The sequence below is a fragment of the Danio rerio genome, chromosome 16 (assembly GCF_052040795.2).
Source record: "Danio rerio strain M-AB ecotype USA chromosome 16, GRCz13ab, whole genome shotgun sequence".
NCBI lineage: Eukaryota > Metazoa > Chordata > Actinopteri > Cypriniformes > Danionidae > Danio > Danio rerio.
Genome location: NC_141036.1, coordinates 6407562 through 6426407, shown reverse-complemented (window position 1 = coordinate 6426407; position 18846 = coordinate 6407562). Strand labels below are relative to the sequence as shown.

At 38.3% G+C, this 18846-nt stretch overlaps 1 protein-coding gene and 1 long non-coding RNA gene across 4 annotated transcripts in view; one reads left to right on the top strand and one right to left on the bottom strand.

Moving 5' to 3' along the window:
- Positions 1 to 18846, bottom strand: part of ulk4 (unc-51 like kinase 4) — a 277382-nt gene that overhangs the window by 16043 nt on the left and 242493 nt on the right. The gene's annotated exons all lie outside the window — the stretch shown is intronic.
- LOC141378152 (uncharacterized) lies at positions 12726 to 18713 on the top strand. The gene is made up of 3 exons (XR_015510885.1): positions 12726 to 13792; positions 14989 to 16070; positions 16305 to 18713. It is a non-coding gene; the product is annotated as an uncharacterized LOC141378152 (long non-coding RNA).

Here is an 18846-nt window from a genome sequence, read left to right as displayed (position 1 = left end):
TTGACAACAAACAGAAATAGTGAGGAGGAGGAGTCTGCTAGGCTCTAGTAACTCTCCCGAAACCCTTTTTCCAGATCTTTCTGAATAAAAAAACAAGCCACGCCCACTTTTTTTCTCCTTTAACAATCCATTTCTCCAGGAACAGCGTCATAATACAGATAAAATGGTCACAGCTTCCGGTTCATGTGAACTTTAAGTAGTATTATTGTACTTAAGTAGTAATTATTTAGTTATTATTAGTACTTTAACCTGATCAAGTCCCTAGCAAACCTAAACTTACGATAAACCTTCTGACAACGAGAGATTCTCACAACTGATAAGAACATAATGCAAAAAAATAAAAATGTTTTCTCTTCAACTCCTTCCTCCGAACCTAAACAAGCTCTGTTGCGCATTTAATATGCAAGCTGTTTCCTAGTTTCCCCACTTCAAAGGCTGACATGGAACAGTACACCCAAGTCCTTGTAATTACCAACTGAATTAACATGCCTATTAGCATATTAGTATAACAGATTCTCAGATGGGGTCTTATGGGAGACTCCAGTGTTCCTTGCACTCGTTCGCTCAAGTGCACGACCCGGCATTCTGTGAAGAGGACAAGATGAGAGGATGTGGAGATGAACCCAATCAATCTACAATCCACAAACACGTGCCACACACAAACACACACACACTTTCATCAGCGGCTGCATAATCAAGCACAATGAACAGATGAGTTTTAACACACTTGTGCATATTGTCCTCATATAATTCAATCCTCTCATAAAAATAACAAGAGACTAAAAATGAGAAGACAAACAGCGTGAAGTTGGTCTGGATGTTGTGTGGGTGAGCAGAAGGAGAATTCTTTGCTAAAAGTGCGTTCTGAATGGATGGTTATGCTTCCTGATGCAAGATGAACATCATTCAAGCTACACTGTAAAAAAATGCATCATTCATGTTATCCAAACACTTCACATCACTGTTTTTACAAATTTAAAGGTGCTGTATGTAAGTTTCTGACTTTTCTAAAGCATAACAATACCATATTATGTTGGCAGATTTTAAAGAAAGATGCTAAGTGAACGTACTTTATCTGAAAAACAATGCTGAAGTCAGATATTCTGCTTTGAAAATGTGCGTTATGTGCTGGAATGTCTGTCTTTGTTTTGGTTATTATATATTATAAAACAGTGTATTTCATCCATTCATTCAGTCAGAAAGGCTCTCAAAGCATGCATCTGCGACCAAAATGTGACCTCCGGTAGACAAAGCAGCCTTCAAAATGAAACGCAGATTCAGAGGTCCACATGAGGTTATTAATTAGCAAATAATATAAATACTATGAACGTAAACGTCAGGCTATATTGTAAACCTGTGTCTTAACAACACGCTACATGACGTGATTTGCAGTGATAAGCAATTTGGCTGTTTGCACCAATCGTAACACGAAATGAATTTAAATACAGCCATTCGGAAGCACAGAATAGTACACTTACTGCACTCCAGCGAAATGGTAAGGTTTAAAATGTAATTAATGCTTATTTATATTATTATACATGCTGAATCACTGATAAGTGTTGGTTTGCACTGAGTCAATGTTCTAAATTTCAATTTCAAACAGTTTATTATCAAGATCTGAGGTGAACTATCTGCTGCTGCTTTCAGTAGTATGGCAATAAATGCCATGTAAAATGGCATTCAAATCCACATTATTAGCATTTAATTTAAAAAGACTTATAAAGCATCAAAATCTTGTCACTCAACAGAAATAATAACCAGTATAGAATATAAAGTAATGCTGCAGTGGAACAATGATGAATATTGTATATGACTCCCATGAGCTTGGAGGACTGCATCCATACATCTCTGCAATGACTCAAATCACTGATTAATAAAGTCAAAATGGCAAAGAAAGTGTTCTTGCAGGACTCCCAAGATTCTCATCAAGATTCTTTGGATTCATTTTCAATGCCTCCTTCATCTTACCCAGACATGCTGGATAATGTTTATGTCTGGTGACTGAGCTGACCAATCCTGGAGCAGCTTGACCTTCTTTGCTTTTAGGAACTTCGATGTGGAGGCTGAAGTATGAGAAGAAGCGCTATCCTGCTGAAGAATTTGCCCTCTCCTGTGGTTTGTGGATCAACTAGAAGTCACGTTATTATTTGTTGCTCTTGCAACTGGGATCGACGACAAGACTGTTGCCAGGTAGTGTATGTTGAGAATCAATGTGCCAAATACTAAAAGTTCCAAAACTACATAGAAAAGAAAAATGAGCAAAAACAAATGCAGCTGCTGCAGTATTTTTGGTACAGATATTTGTAACTAAACTCAGGTAAACATGGAGTAGTTCAGAACAAAAAGTTCAACAACCTTGTACTACTTTTTTTCAAACCTTTCTTTTCACAAGCTTGGTTTACTTTGGCTTCACAAAGTATTGCATTGAGAGAGCACAGAAGTAAAAGAAATCGTGAACAATCGTTCAATTATATAAAGTTGTATACAAAGGCCCAGCTCAAGAGATGGAGTCAGAAGCAAAAGAATCAGACATTTCATTCAACAATACAAAACTTTCTATAAAGTCATGGCATTACCATGTGTGGTATTCAGGTTTGTTATTATGGCATTGCTTAATGGCAAAAGTCAAAAATAAAGACTAAAATAGTTAACTAAATTATTGAAAAAAGTAAGAAGAGGCTAATTATGTCACAGTGAATTGAGGGTTGCAATGGCTCAAGCACTTGTAAACCTGGAAGGCAAAAATTTGAATTCTAACTCAACTCATTTGTGCTTTTTTCTTTCTGATTGCATCAGAGATGGCAGAGAGAACAGCTCCTCGTAAACACTTTTCAGTCAATCGTTCATTCCATTTTCTGTTTAGCTTTAAAACACAAGCTCTGCCATACTCCGTTATTGTTTCTTAAGAGTGTGCGAGCCCTCGCACATTGCGCAGCGAAACACAGACTGAATGGAAGGTCAAAATATCCCTCTACTGCATGGCCAGATGATAGATAGACAACAATCTTTCCTGTCAGAATAAAGCAAGTTTTGACCAAAGAGGATTGTAATCAAGATAAGGATGCATTATTTGTCAGGAGTTTATTTTATTTGGCATCTCCATGTGGACCTGTTTGATACTAAAACTTGTCTAAAAAAAAAAAAACAGATCTTTGCAGTTGCTTTGTAGACTTGATGTGCATATGAGATACATGGGCTTCATATCAGGGGTTCTTAGTTAAAAACTAAATATAAGTAAATATACTTTGAAAGAAGAAGATTCCAGATTTAAGGCTGTGTCTGAAAGCTTTAAAATGCTGCCTTTGTAGGCAACATCCCAAGGTGTAAAGACAATGAGGAACAAATCCAAATTCTGATTTATTTCTGGTCTTCATTTTACTGTATTACAAACATGCACTGTTTTAAACTTGTAAAGGTCATTCTTGAGCTGCAGCTAATCACAGAGAGTTAGATCAGATCTTATAATCCTAGTTTCTTTGTAAATCCTGTCCTGTGGATATGTTTATATGTGTTACTGTGGATACATGTTAATACGCTGCTGTCAATCAATTGTTTGATTGGGGAAAACCTCCCCCCTATGTCACGTTTGGACATTTGGATCCTATTTTAACGCCAAGAAATTAAGAGAAGGGTGTGATGAACTGTGATTAATTATACTAAAAGGATGCAAGCAATTCCAATTTTAAATTCGCAACCAATAGACTGACCAATGAGTCAAATTTGTCAATTAAATTATCTAGAAACTACAAAATACACAATTTGATTATTGTTTCTAAATCATGTACATTCACTTTTCCATTTAATCTTAACCATATCCATCTATGTAATATGGTGATCAGTCTCGGTCTCTGCTGACTCATAAACAGAATGCTTAGTTTCTTCCTTTTTAGCAGCACTTTGGTCACTCAGAACGTAATGTTCCCATTCAGACCCAATGTTTTGTGTGGCCCGGGCGTGAAATGGAGCCCTCTTCCTCTTTAGCCTTTGTACTGTTCTTTGAAAAGCCCTTCATCGTGTGCTGGATCTATTTCTGATATTATAGAGGCAATTAGTGAGGTCTTTGATGGCTTGATAAAAAATGAGTATGCATAGATTTTACAGCGTTGCAATTAATGAATACTAATTAAAAGGCCTTTGTTGACGGTCGGGGTGAGAGATGGATGAGTGAGCTTGGTTTTTCTTGCTTTAATTGAAACCCTTTGTCACTTGCCCACTCGCGTGTGAATAAGTGCTCTCTGTCACTCCGAAAAATAGAACAATGCAAATTAATTTGCGTCATTTGCATAAATAGAACGCTTTTTAGCATAGGTGGGGAAAGGCTCGGATTCGTAAAAACAACCAACCGTCACTCATAAGTTTGTCCGACTGAATAATCTATGCTTGAATGGGTTTATGTCAAATCGGTTTCAGTTCATCAGTCTTTCGTTTTACTGAAAGCTCTACAGAAAGCACAGTGTTGGCTTGTCTTTTTGACGAGGGACTGGGAAGGTGTGATGATTGAAAGGATGTTTGTAAAACTGATTTATCTGGAGTCGTGCACCTCCTATAACACGGTGTTAGAGCCTTACATTTATTAATGTTACTGGATGCATGTCAATCAAAATTCACTTCGACAAATTCAAAGAAAGACGTTTGTACAGAAAACAAGTTGTAGAATTGGTTGTACAGTTCATTTGTCTCTGTCAAATTTAAGATTTGTATATAGTACATAGTCTTAAAAGTGCTTCGATTAAGGTTCCAGATTAATATTACGCACACATATATAACACTTATGCACACTCAAAAAGACTACCCAGGCTCTGACGTTCTGAAAACGTACCGTTATATATATTTCTGGAGAGGGCCAAATACATCCTAGGAGCTATGTTTTTTTATTTTTTTGCAGTTTTTGTTTTTGCGAATGCAGCAGAGGCCAAAGTGTATGCTTTTTGAGATCTCAAATTTCTCTCGCAAGTTCGCTTCGCACCTGCTGTTCTAACGTAAATCCACTAGAGGCCGCTGTCGACTGACTGACTAACTGACTGATTGACTGACCCACACTCCTCCTTCCCTAAACCCAACCAATAGTGTTTTCAAAAGGACTGATTGACCCGCAAAAAAAAAAAATAAAAAGCAATCCAGAAAAAGAAAAGCCCTCGTCTAATTTTTGCCACGTTTTCAGATATTACCACATTCACACCCTGCATTTACTTCTTTATTTTATTTTTTGCTGTCTGTTTTTTTTAACAGCTTTTTGGAACCGTTCTTCGCTAGACTCAAACCCTGTCGATGTGGTCAATTCCGAAATGCAGTCATACGTCCTTCTGGCTACATAATTTGCGATCTCCAGAAATGTATGTAGGGCTACATTTTCAGAACGAGCTTGTGTTGCAAAAAGATTTGGAAATGCCAAAGTTAGTGGATTAATTAAAGCTTATCTTTGTTTGAAATGTATATAACAAGGATACACATGCAAAACTATATTTACCTCTCAGGTTATCAATCAATCTCTCATATATCTATGAAATAATGCACTTTTGGTGAAAGAGATTGTGCATTAACAATTTTTTTTCTGCTACTTTAAATTACTTCCAACATACTTATAATTCAAATTTTTACATGTCTGAGCAGGGCTTGGCAAGAAAAACTGCATTATGGACCAGATCTAGTGATCTCAGTTAAGAAAAGTGTTCTGTCGATTTGTTGTGCCTTGTCAGATCGCCCTACCTCCTATTTAAAAAGTAGGTAGCACATCTTGATGACGCAATTTACTATCCATCAGATCTAGCTACCAGTGTTAATTTTATTGTGGAGTAATGTGATATGAAGCCTTAATATTGCCCAAACCTACTTAATCCTCATTCTCAACACCAGAACCATTAAAAAACAGTGTTGGTAGCATAAACTGATGGGTAGGATAAGATGTCAAGACACCAGGACACAGCAAGCCAACGATCAGCCGCTGAGTAGCATCGGGCTTTCAGTGAACGTCTGTCAGTCTAGTTTGTTCCTCAAATTGCCTCTTATCAGGCTCACATTGGAGGAAGTTTGCCTGCTTTAACACGTAGAATTGACGTCAGTGAAAGAAAGCTATCTTATTGGCTGTTCAGCTATGAATTAGAGCATGAGAACAAACACTGAAGTGACGAGACCAAGCAAACAACGCAAGTCAAGAGGGACTACAAAGAAGCACGGATATCATTTAGTCAGATTTCTTAAATATTTGCAATCTATATGGATTATTTGATTATCAGACATATTTGCGTGAATGCCTCTGTGGGGAGTGAGAAGTACCAACAATATCTCACGGCAATTCGTAACATTTTGATTTAGTGGCTAATTCGCATGAATTCGTACAATCTTAATTGTACAATTTAGTACAATTTGCTAATCCCCCAATGGCGGTGGGTTTTAGGGGTGTGGTTAGGTGCCACACCTCCTTTTAAAAACCGCACATTTTCGTATGACTAAATTTGCATGAATTAGCCACTAAACTGACAAAATGTACAATGTAAATGTTGACAGTCTACTACAACAAGAACAAGCTTAGGAACATGGGAAGTATCATGGTCTAAACAGACTCAGGAAACACTCTCTACCTGATTTAAACATACCCCCCCCCCCCTTTAAATATATTTATTTATTTATTTGTGTATTTATTTTATTTTATTATTTTTTTAAGGGTTGTTGGGAGGGAGAAAGGGGGAAAAAGTTAGCTGTGCCTTCATGATTATTCTTCTGTAATTGTGGAATCTGTTGTGATAAATATCTAATAATAAATAAAATGTACAAAAAAAACCTGCCAAAACGTAAAATAAATACGCTTCCTCGTGAGATGAGGCTGAAATTACTGTGAAAATGGTACGTAAAAGCTGCTTAGTTTGCATTTTGTATGTGTGCAGCACTAGTTTCTGTTTCCCTTTGTGAAAAGGCAATCCAGACTACCACTTGGGGGAATGGAAACATACATCCACACAGACACAGACCATATGTTCAAAATTCTGTCGTCTGTAGTCCATTTAGTGTGTTCACACACAGCTTTTTGGTCCAAGGTGCGGTCAATGCAAATTGACAACATGGTGGTTTTTTACTAGTTCTTCAACTTGGTTTGTCCTGGGCTTTAGGTTTCATGTTCCATCCATTCTCCAATTGCAGGTATGCAAGAGCCTTTCACAGAATTTTGGACCAAAGGCCATGAATCACCATTAGAGTATGATGGTTCAAAAAATTTGAAAGAATTTTGTTAAACCAGTCTAGTCTTTAGCTTTCCCTCTATGGAGAGTGAGGTCTAAAAACCCTGCACTGTACTGACAGACTATTTCTAAAAAGGGAAAACATCTCCCACTACTGACTGAAAAACCGCCAGCTGTGAAGAACCGCAGTGTTATCAGCAGTTGTAAGACTGCAGGTAGTAAGTGCTTACGCTGTGTGATGTGGTCAAGGTTACCTTCCAGTTTGTTAGCAATTTCAAATATTCTGTGCTGATCAAAAAATCTATATTTCTGCAACACTTTTCCCAACCACAAATCCTTCACCTTGGCAAATCTTGGCCCTCAGCTTGTTTCATAAACTCTCATTTGTTTTCATTTGCAATACTTCTGGTATACAGGTATGTACTAACAAGTATACTTTTAGGTATGATGGTTTACGGTTAAGGGTTAGTTCACCTCAAAATGAAAATTCTGTTATTATTACTTATCCTCATGTCTTTTTAATCATTTGAACACAATCTAAGATTATTTTAGATTAGCTCTTCCATTTTCTATAGACATCAATGGTTCAGAGAGGTTCAAAGTCCAGAAAAGGAACCCTGGTAAACATTTATAAAACATTCCATGCAACTTCATCATGTGAAGCTCCAGAAACACTTTTTTAGGCCAAAAAACAACATTGTTCTTGAAGTTTTGTATGATTTTAGTAGACTGGAGTCATATGGAATGTTTGACAATGTTTTTGGTTCTTTTTCTGGACTTTAACCAACTCAGAACCCTTGCTGTCAATAGTGAGCAAGGGAACACAGGGATTTCATCTAAAATATCTTAATTTGTGAAACAAAGCTCTCAGGGCAATAAAAGGACATGAAGGTGAGTAATTAATAACATAATTTCAATTTTTGGGTGAACTTACACTTTAAATTCAATCCTGTTAGTTTAAAAATTATTCATATTAAGAAATCCTAAAAAAATATTCTTATGTTGTGAGGCAACATAAAGAAAATTACACTTACTGTGCTTTATGTAACCCAGGCTCATTATTGCTATGTACCCCTGTATACATTTCTGGAGAGTGTAAAATATGCCCCAGGAGGTGCTTTTTTTTTTTTTTTTGCTGTGTTTATTTTTGCGAATCCACCTGAGGCCACTGTTTGTGCTTTTTCAGATCTCAAATTTCTCTCACGAGTGCCACAGCACTGACTGACTGACCAACCGACTAATCCACCACCAATCCGCTCCCTAAACCCAACCAACAGTGTTTTCAAAATCACAGATTAACCTACTCACCCTCTTCCCAAAACCCAACCAACACTGTTTTCAAAAGCAATCTAGAAAAAAAAGCCCTTGCAGCCACCTGATATTTACCATGTCTTACACGCTCTCACTCTGTTTATTTCATTTTTTGCTTTAGTTTTTGTTTCTGGAACAGTTCTTCACCGTACTCAAACCCCGTCGTCATGCTCAACTCATCTCTGCGTCCCGAGTCCGATAACGTATGCGGCAAGCCACTGGTCAAACTGGTAACAGTGGAAAAGCTGTCCACATGAGGGTAAACAGGCAACTGGTAGCGTAAAAGGAAACCGAAGCCGTTGGCGGCGTCAAACCCATTGTAATATTTTTTAAAGACAAAATGCAAACATATTTAGCTCTGGCTACATAATTAACACTCTCCAGAAATGTATACAGGGGTACGTTTCCACAATGAGCATGTGTTGGCTTTATGCATCTAGACACTAGACGTTATTAAGAGCTTTACTACATGTAATAGCTGCAATATTTTCACAATACTAAAAATCATGCACTTGAGTAGGTACTGAGTTAAACCTGGGGCATTACAAACTTTTTTTTCTGCAACTGTGCCGCATACCAGCACCAAAAAAATCTCCCAATGTGTGTCCTGTTCCTGGAGCTGATAATTGTGTGAGATAATGCAGATCTATGCTGATAACAGAAAGCTGGAAAGCATTGTTTTTACTGCAGACATCATGCAGAGCAGATAGTACAGATGGGCTAGAGGACAGATAAAAATGGATAGAGAGAGAATACAGTTTGCTGTGGCGGTGGAAATGGAACATGACATTGACAATGTACCCTCCAAAACCAAACTAGGACAAGGTCAGTGAGGAACAATAGTGCAATTGTTATCACAGCCGAAGACACATTGTTGTTATTCTGGAGGAAGATCTGAGGCTTCCCTTTTAATTGCTGCATGAGATTTATATTGTTAAAGTATACCAGCATAGTATAAGGTTTAGCTGTAAACTCTTGAAATGGATGTAGGCAGGAATGTGACCATGATGACTTGACTTTATTTGATTATGTACTTAATGTGGTGGCACGGTGGCTCAGTGGTTAGCACTGTCACCTCACATCAAAAAGGTCAGAGCTGAGACTTTGCATGTTCTCTCCTTGTTGGTATGGGTTTCTACCAGGTGCTTTGATTTCCCCCACGGTCCAAAGACATGTGCTATAGGTGAATTGAGAAAACAAAATTGGTCATAGTGTGAATGTATGGGTGTTTTCCAGTACTGGGTTGCGGCTGGAAGGGCATCCGCTGCGTAAAACATAGGCTGGAATAGTTGACAGTACATTCCGTGGTGGCGACCCCTGATATATAGGGGACTAAGCCAAAGGAAAATGAATGAATAAATTCACCTAATGTTATTGCAAGACTCCAGTTTTGAGATGTCGAAAACTTATATCAGGGAGCTGGAAAGTATATCCAGGCAGATCAGATTGTCCTAGCATTGTAAAACACAGGCAAAAAGTCATATGAGAGTCAGAGTGCCTTTATGATTCAACCAAGTAGAGCAGCGAATTTCAAGAAGAGGAGGGGGCCCAACACTGAACCCTGAGGCACCCCGGTGGTTAGGTGATGTAACTTAGATGCCCTTCACCTCCAGGAAGCCTTGAAAGATCTGCCTGTGGGGTAGGGCATTTTTAACATAAACACGAGGAGCGCAAGCCCCACAAGTAATACAGAAGGCACCGCAGGAAAGATGATCGCCAATAACTGAACAGGAGAATTCTGTCAATCCAAGCAAAGTTACTCCTCCTTCCCGTTCCCAGCCTCATTGACGATTCAGCTCACACCTTCGTCTGTGACCAGTAGCGAGGCATCCAGCCCTGATGGTTCATCTTTCGAAAACAAGTTTTGCCCATGGAGGAGTGTGCAAATGTATGTTTGTGAGCGCAGGCCGGTGGCCCGAGGCACCGTACCTGGGTCAATACTCTTTCATGCTGCAGCTGGGCTGAGCGACGAGGCCATTGTTGCTACTGTCACGCTGTGAGGGGCTCCAGTCGGCAGGGGTGGCCACAGCCGAGCTAATGAGCACGCCTCCGAGTCCCAGGAGTGGGAGCTTGCCGTGCAAAAGTGTGTGCATGTGTTTGTGTGAGCGAGCGTCTGCTAGCACCACTGTCCTGCTCCTCCTCCTGCATTATTCATGCACTCGATACACACTGCCACATTCTGCTATCCTGAGAGCATCGTGTGATGTGTATCTCAGGGAATGTCTCACTACCTCCGTCCCTCGCTGTCTCCTCGTTCGCCCCTTTCGTTGTCACAGACGACTCGGTGAACTGATTGAGAATGTAGAACAGCAGCCACACTCGTGTCCTTGTGGTCCGGGGCTCGTCACAGTAGGGATGGCGAAAATCATAATGATGGGAACCGTGTTGGTGGGCTTTCTGCTACTTTATATTGACAGGTTAGTGGAGAAGGGCCAAATAAACGGGGGAAAAAAACAGAATGGTGCGGGTTCGAACGTGGGCTGGCCACAAGAGAACCATAGTATAGTCCAGCATGATGTAGCATGCAAGGCCATTCTGTCTTCGTTACAAATGTTCCATGTACTTACTCCCCTAATTACTATCAAGTAAGCGTAATTATATGCAATTATCCCAAAACCCAATTCTAAAGATAACCTCTGTCATTATTACTCAGTAATATGACTATATTACAGTCATATTAATAATAATAATTAATAATAGTTAATTCCTTACATTTATATAGCACTTTTCTGGGCACTCAAAGCGCTTTACACATAGGGGGGAGTTTCCTCATACACCACCAGTGTGCAGCATCCACCTGGATGACATGACGGCAGCCATTTTGCACCAGACCGCACACCACACACCTGCTGATTGGTGGAGAGGAGACAGAGTGATGAAGCCAATTATGATATGGGGATGGTTAGGAGGCCATGATGGACAGAGGGCCAGTGGGCAAATTTGGCCAGGATGATGAGGTGAAACCCCTACTCTTTTTTTGAAGGACATCTTGGGATTTTTAATGAGCACAGAGTCGACAGATGCAGTCATTTATATGACTCATCTGCGATTCTCTCAGATAATTTATACTGTGTTATTGTTACTCACTTGAACAAGCACTGATTTGCCTGTGATTTCAGGCATTTGTCAGCGATTTCTCAAAACCTGGCGGCGAGTCAAAATCTAGGCTAAAATCATGCATTCTGAACTCGGCATCAAAATAAGGTCTAGATGCTGGTTACTTCAAACAATAAATTCATTACTAATTACATTATTTATCCATCAATTTTTTAAGTCTTATAAATCCTTTATTTATCAGGGGTCACCACAGCGGAATGAACTACCAACTATTCTGGCATATGTTTTACACAGCGCTCTCCCAGGCGCAACCCAGTACTGGGAAAATTAATTATTAAAATTGTATTTAAATTACTTTTCTAATTACCTTACCTGAAAAGTAACTTAGTCACTCACTAAGTAATTTATTATTTAACTCAATACTAAAATTCAACATGCATAGAGAATAGAAATTAAAGTCAATTATTACTTTTACACTAAATTACTTAAACACTTAAATTACATTTAATTACTTAAAAACTAAATTAAAAAACACGATATGCATCAAAACTCAAAACGTGTCAACGTAATATATATATATATATATATATACTGCGAAAAATTTCCTTGCACTACTAAACATCATTTGGGAAATATTTAAAAAAGAAAAAAAAATTAAAAGGGGGGCTGATAACTCTGACTTCAACTCTATGTTCAACATATATATATTATACTTAAAAATACAGTTATTCTGCTAAATACATTTGTAAAACAACAAAAAATACAATCAATTACTCTGGTTTACTGAATTGATTTACACAGAACTGTTTATGTACTGTTGCAACCAGTTTTGGAAGTAATGCATTACAAGTAACGCGTCATTCGTAATAATATTACTTTCTAAGTAACGAGTAAAGTAACGCATAACTTTTTTTTTAGTTGAATTAATAAGCTTTTAAAAATAAATCATTGAATTACATCACAATGAATCACGGAGTCAATGACAGAACGTGTTCATTATTTTAAACGCATCGAAGAAAAGGAAAAGTTGATTAAAGTCTCAATGAACAGTGACTTTACTTAAGACAAATAGTACAAAAAAAGCAATCACATTGCATTAAACCTTTGATAATCCGTATAGCTCCGTATAGCTCTGGAATCTGAAAGTTCTCAGATAACATTATCATAAAATATATATATATTTTTATGTGTGTTTAAAGGTAAATAAAGGTTATATAGTGCACTGTTAATTGTAGAGCTTCTCTATTAAAAAAAGAAAGAAAAATAAAACAAGTTCTGAAAGGGATCAAGCCTCAGCCAGGTAATGAAAAGTAACTCAAAAGTGACGTAAAGCATTACTTACAATACAAAGTAACTAATTAACGCAACTAGTTACTTTTTTAGCGAGTAACTCAATAATGTATTGCATTACTTTCAAAAGTAACTTTCCCCTACACTGATTTTCAACTGTAATTAAAATATTATAAATGATAATTAAATGACTTACTTTCCTTTACTTGCCTTTTTCAGCAGAAAAGTAATTTAATTAAAGCAACTAGTCGCTTTGTGAGTAATTACGCCTACACAAACTGTAAAATAAAACGATGTTTGAGATCTACAGATATGGCTTAGGCCTACTACAAGTACTTTTAGGATTTTTTTTTCATCTGTTTTATTTCCAGGGTGGAAAAAAATTCTCAACAATTAATTCACAAGTTTTGCATGCATCCTAAGTGCCACAGTAATAACGATGCTCCCTTCACCAACTAATCAGGGCTTTGTGTTTAATGCAGCTAATTGGTTATATTGCAGGAAGTCAGAAAAAGTTGAAGCGACTCAAACTCCTACAGATTCACAAATAAAGCAGTGGTATCAAAAGGCGGGAGGTTATGAAGGAACAAACAGTATCATTCGCCTGTGAGAAGGAAGCTAATTACTCATGCTCAACGTGGATCAGAGCGGAGCAGTATTCTCTAGAGACTGAATCATTAGGTAGAATCAGACATGACAATAAAATACCGCGCATGCAGCAACACATCAGAGGGATGCCAGGAGAGTGTATGTGTGTGTGTGTTTGTAAGAAACGCCCGACAGAGTGATTTATCTCCAGCAGTCTCGGAAGGCAGACAGCAGATGAGGGCAGTAATGTGACCAGGTCATTTCATTCCATTAGCACTGCGGTGACGGAGCCCGGGTGTAATTAGGACAGGGACAGCAAGTCATGAATCAAAGAGGACCATTTAAAACACACAAACAACAGACATGCTTAAAGGGTCACGAAACACCAAAACACATTTTTTGAGCTATTGACAGTCGTATATGTGTCCCACACTGCTAAAAACACTATTAGGACACCTATATTTCACTAAAAAGTGTAAATTGGTTGTTTTTGCGTTATTTCAAGCAAATTCGTACTTCCTGTTTGAAACGAATTTTTGAAGCTGCGTCACGGTCATGACATAATAGTGTGTATTCCAGCGTGCAGACTGGGCGTCTGTGCCAGAGTGTGCCTTATTACGTGTTACAGTGTGATGCATTAATGCATGAGTAAGCCTTGGTTCAAACCAATCAGCGCGCTCTATTGTGCAACTTCATTAATATTCATTAGTGTCACCGTCTTTACACCACAGAGACGCCACGTTGTGTTGGCAAAACAAGCGTGAAGTGTTGCTTTTCAATTTTGCTGCAGTTAAGTTTCGTTTTCATTTTCTCTCTGTGAGAGCTCAGACTCACGTGTGGATTAACAGTGTACGCGACGCGCGACAACAATAACTTACGTGTCTAAGGGGGATTATTGTTTACCTGAGAGCTGTTCTCATCTGCAAACGCTGAGATCCAGATTCCGGATGTAGTCTTCTCTTCAGACGCGGCTCTAGTTGCTGGTGATTGTTCTGTCTCTACAGATTTGGTAAGTGAGCGACCAGTGCTCTTTGTTTATTCAGTTTGTTCGTTTCGAATTAAGTTAACTATTGCACTGAGGGCTAACATGTTAGCACCGCATTTTGTGACCGGAATAACACACGCGGCTTTCTGACGTTACCTGCCGTGTGCGTCTAAGTTTCCGGGAAATGCGGAGTTTTTTTCTGTCATTCGCCGTGCGGTATCAAACATTGCATGAAAAATACACGCTTAGAGCAGGTCCTCGAATCAAATATCGCGTTTGTCGCGAGGGACATGAATGAATTCCCTGAATGAAAGAGCCAAACTGCAGTTAAAGTCCACCAGTTAATAATTTGGCAAATAATTCCACTACAGATGTCCATGTAGGTTAAACACCATCTCTTTCTCCTGTGTGTGTATTTTGACTGAAACTCGCGCGTGCCCAAATAGACACTCCCACACCCTCCCACTTTAGTTCCTCCGACACTCCCCCCTAAACAGAGCTGGACACCCCCACTTTTCTGACTTTTTCCAAAGTGGAGGTGTGAAAACACCCTGCTGAAACGAGGGGGTTTCATGGCCCTTTAAGTGCATACAAACACACACAAATCCCAACCACCCATGTGTGCCTCATGAGCTTCTTTGGAATATTCGCACCCGGCTTTCAGTTTCTATCCGACTTGAGACAGAGATTTCTCTGTAAAACTAAATGTGGAGGGGGCTATTTTCTCTTTAAGGAGAAAGCATTTGTAATTTGCATGTTGTCCAAAATCAAGAACATCAAACACAATCTTGGTCAATTGTTTTTTTTTTTAAACTAATTTTCTACTCATTGATTGTGAACAGTTCGATCACTTTTGCACTGCCTTGTGTACACAAATAAAATAAGTCAGGTCACGTGAATAAATTGATTCGAAACACCAGGTCAAGTAGTGACTAAAGTGATTCGAAACACCCAGGTCACGTGACTAAAGGGGTTCAAAACACCCATGTCACATGATTAAAGCAATTAGAAACACCGAGGTCATGTGACTCAAGCGATTAGAAATATCTAAGTTACGTGACTAAAGCAATTCAAAACATCCAGGTCATGTGACTAAAGTGATTTTAAACACCCAAGTCAAGTGACTAATGTGATTCGAAACACCCAGGTCACGTGAATAAAGCGTTTCGAAACACCCAGGTAATGTGACTAAAGTGATTCAAAACACCCATGTTACGTGACTAAAGCGATTAGAAACACCCAGGTCACGTGACTAAAGCGATTTGAAACACCCATGTGACATGACTAGTGATTCGAAATACCCAGGTCACTTGACTAAAGCGATTCAAAACATCCAGGTCATGTGACTAAAGTGATTTGAAACACCCAGGTCATGTGATTAAATTGATTTGAAACATCCAGGTCATGTGACTAAAGTGATTTGAAACACCCAGGTCATGTGATTAAATTGATTTGAAACATCCAGGTCATGTGACTAAAGTGATTTGAAACACCCAGTTCACATGACTAAAGTGATTCGAAACAACAATGTTCTGGATCGCTTTAGTCATGCAACATCCAAGTCATGTGACTAAAGCACTTCGAAACACCCATATGACATGACATGACTAAAGTGACTGGATCTGAAACATCCAAGTCATGTGACTAAGGCATTTCGAAACATTCAGGTCACGTGACTAAAGTGATTTGAAACACCCAGTTCACAAGACTAAAGTGATTCGAAACACCCATTTCACATGACTAAAGCGATTCGAAACAACAATGTTCTGGATCGCTTTAGTCACGCAACATCCAAGTCATGTGACTAAAGCACTTCGAAACACCCATATGACATGACATGACTAAAGTGACTGGATCTGAAACATCCAGGTCATGTGACTAAGGCATTTCGAAACATTCAGGTCACGTGACTAAAGTGATTTGAAACACCCAGTTCACAAGACTAAAGTGATTCGAAACACCCATTTCACATGACTAAAGCGATTAGAAACACACATGTGACATGACATGACTAAAGTGACTGGATCTGAAACATCAAGGTCATGTGACTAAAGCATTTCGAAAGATTCAGGTCACGTGACTAAAGTGATTTGAAACATCCAAGTCATGTGACTAAAGCATTTCGAAACATCCAGGTCACGTGACTAAAGCGATTTGAAACACCCAGGACATTAGACTTAAGCGATTCGAAACACCCAGGATATTTGACTAAAGCGATTAGAAACACCCAGGTCACGTAACTAAAGCATTTCGAAACACCCTGACTAAAGTGATTCGAAACAGGAACGTCTGTTTGCAGTTTTTGCATGACTCAAACCCCATCATTGTGGTCAACTCTGCATCGTATCCCAAGCCCGTCTAAGTATGCGGCGAGCTAGTGGGCAAGCTAGTAACTTAGTGGTAGCGTGAAAACGACAGAAGCCGTTGGCGGCGTCACACCGCCCCGTAGCGTTCGTTTTAAAGATTAAATGCAGCCAGACGTACCTCTGGCTACATAATACACACTATCCAGAAATGAAGACAGTGGTATGTCTCCACAATAAGCCTGCGTTGGAAATGCCCTTATTTGATCATTTATTACATATTGTAATATTGTGATATTGAAGATGCGCAATTACGATATTGCGGGCACATCAAAATACAGTAAATGAATTATTTAAACTTTTAGAGTGCCTTTAAGAATATTCAGATCATTGTATTGGCATTGGCTGTTTATCACAGTGCCACATGTGTTGAGACTTAATAAGAAGTTTATTTTCAAACCTACAACAATAAAAATGCTGTGATTATTTATATGCCTATTTTTATTCGTTAACTCTGTGCAGTAAGGTTTTCGATTGTTTAAAGTCAGTTAATTGTCAATGTAATGACAACTACAAAAGCATTTATTAATCTTGGGTGATGTTAATTTCATAATTAATGCCTAATAACGTTGTAATAAAAGTTGTAACAGATGTACTAAATGGAGTTAATAACAAATCAAGTTGTATTTTTTATGATTACTTTTAACATGACTATATATTTCATTGTTGATTTTTAATGCATGAACTAATGTTCACCAATGAGACTTTATTATAAAGAGTTGTAGATTTTACTTTAGAATCCAATTTAATTTGCTTAAAACATTGGTTTACCCTGAACACAGGTAAAATAAAGTATATTTTGCTAGTATGTTTAGCATATACCGGTTAAAGTAAGGCTAAGGTCATGTAATTGGTTTCTATTGTCTACATTGTGATGGTTTCCTAATGACGCGATATTGTGCATTACCTGTGTGATTCTGTTTGGGCCTTTTTTCCTGCCATTGAACTGGGTGGCTAGTGTGATGTTTGATGCAGGGGGCGGATTTATGGTGGAGTGCAAGCTATTGGCTCTAGAGAGGAATTGCGGCATGATTTGCTGTTTACCTGATAAAGTGTAAAAGCTGCTACTCTTCCTTTTGTTGCCAGTTGAAGTAGTTTGCTTTGACATTTGTGTTGACTTTCTATTCAAATTGATCAATTCATACTTAAAAACTACAAACTGGTACCATTACGCAAACATTGATTTCTCAAAGATTAATGCTGTACACTTTACACGACTGCATGACCTTTTAAAAACCATGCACCGTGCAAATCCCATAGGTTTGCACAGCTCAACATAAGAAAGGTCAGCTCTTTCCTATAACTTCTGTCCAGGCTCTTGTCCTTTCTGGGCTGGACTATTGCAACACTCTTCTGGCTGGACTTTCATCATGTGCAATCAAACATCTACAAATGATTCAAAGTGCTAGGCCATGACTGATCTTCAACTCTCTTTATCTCCCTGCGCTGACTAGCGGCTGTTGCTCGCATCAAGTTCAAGGCATTGATGTTTGCTTTCAGAACAGCCCTGGGATCTGCAGCCTCCTACTTCCACTTGCTCTTATGACTCTACATGCCCTCCTGAAGCCTGCAGTCAGTGAATGAACGCCGTCTCGTGGTTTCATCACAGAGAGGCACACAAACAAATCACTTTCCAGAACCTTTTCATTTGCTGTTCCCTGCTGGTGGATTGATCTTCCCATCCCAAAGGTTAAGACCCTGACAATATTCAAGGGACAATTGAAAACCTGTCTCTTTTGTGAGCACATTACTTCATCACTCCATATTCTAGCAATAACAAAATATTTCTTTCAGTAAGACTTTAAAGTAACAATTCTTTTACTGGCTTATTACCTGCTTATTTTTAAGATTTTAACTGTTTATTAGCACTTATGAAGTATGATCTTATTTTACATCCCAACAACTAACTTGCTAACTGTTATTAAGCAGTTAGTTAGACATTTATTGGGCAAAAAAATCCAAAAATAATGGAGTTTAATAAATTAATTAAGTTCCAGAATGAAAATCAACAAATAATTTAATAATAATTGTTATTATTATTATTTTATTATTATTAATTTAATTTATAATAATTTAATTT